We start from the raw sequence: 1,622 nt of genomic DNA, 5'->3' as shown, positions 1-1,622 counted from the left end.
GAGAGAGAGAGAGAGAGAGAGAGAGAGAGAGAGAGAGAGAAATGCTTTCCTGCCGTACGTACTCTCAGCTCGTCTAGCCAAATCTCCAAACTAATTTATACTCTACAGCATTAATATGCGCATTATTCTATGAGCGCGACGTACTCGAAACACGCACAATTCTATCTTCATGCACATACTATATATACGTATACATATACATATATATATATACACACATATATATATATAGTTGTATGTACGCGTGCGATATGTACAAGGAAACAAGCGTACCAATAAGAGCGAGGTGTTATCTACGTTACGTTCTTCTCGCCTTGAAGAATAATTACTCCCTTTATGCATGTTTTATGCACCCTCAGAAACATCAATGTGTTTCTAACCGCAACCAGTGACAAATATCGGACACTATTCGTTCGTACTAACGAGCAAGAAAGTATTCAATTTTCTTTACATCTTCCCCTCTTCGAATTAACCCCTTCACGCGTTCTTCACCACTCCTCTCCCCTCCACTCCCTTTTCTTCCCTTCCCACACACAACACACACACACACACACGCGCGCGCGCACGCAAACACAAACATTCAACCCTTCCTATCAAAACTTCATGGTTTCGTGTTTCGATTATTATGCGTAGTCACGCAAATGAACTGAGAAAGCCTGCAGGTTTCTATTTAACATTTATTATAGAAAACTTGATTAGGATTGGAAATCGGATAGGAATCATTATATATAAATCGCTTTTTCTTTTTTTCTTGATTATCATAATTTTGATCGATATTTGTTCGTTTGGACGATAATAAATATTCGGTTAAGATTCGGTATTAAATCGAATGAATTCTTTTTCCTTCCTTTTTATAACGTTAAGTTTATGAAATTAATTTGGGATTCGTTAAAATCGTCTGAATCAGCAAAATAGGATAGATCAAAGGTTAACGGAGAAAATGAGAGAAGATCGATTTGGGTGAACTTTAATTAACAACGAGTACGTTACGGGGTCTCTCATTCACGACTAAACCGCAATTGATGTGGTCCTAGGGAGGTATTTAGCGCTGTGAAGAAGGAAGGAAGTAAGGAAGTTACAACTTAACGTTAATTAACCGAAAACGTAGATGACTTTGAATTTCATCGTGGAAAGTCTTTACCTCTGGAAGACTCCCTCACCTCTCGGAAATTCTGTCGAACGAGTTTTCCCATTTGCGAGGTGGTATCGTCCAAGCTTGTCTTTCACGAATTTAACCGTTCGATTGAATTTCACGGTTAAGTGCCTACGATCGAGCATTGTGTCCGTCTCCTGACCCAAATTATTCTACGGTTCTGTTCGAATAGAATGCGAATAGTTACTTTGCCATAGGCCAAACTAAATATCCGCTTTAGGTATTCCCATTCTTATGTAGGTCCGGTGTCAAATCGACGCCAAGGACCATCACTACTTTTTCTCATTCTCCTTCTTCTTTTTCCTTCCTTTTCCCTTTACGCCCGTAAAAATCCACTTTATCTGCCGGTGTCAGCCGATCACTTTAATGGAACGATAAATATTCCGAAGGAAAGCGATCCATCTGTATGTATGTATGTATGTATGTATGTATGTATATATGTTTGTATGTATTTTATGTATATATGTAT

This window comes from Vespula pensylvanica, chromosome 2 (genome assembly GCF_014466175.1).
Source record: "Vespula pensylvanica isolate Volc-1 chromosome 2, ASM1446617v1, whole genome shotgun sequence".
Lineage (NCBI taxonomy): Eukaryota > Metazoa > Arthropoda > Insecta > Hymenoptera > Vespidae > Vespula > Vespula pensylvanica.
The sequence above is the reverse complement of the archived record's forward strand: the minus strand, read 5'-3'. Positions refer to the sequence as shown.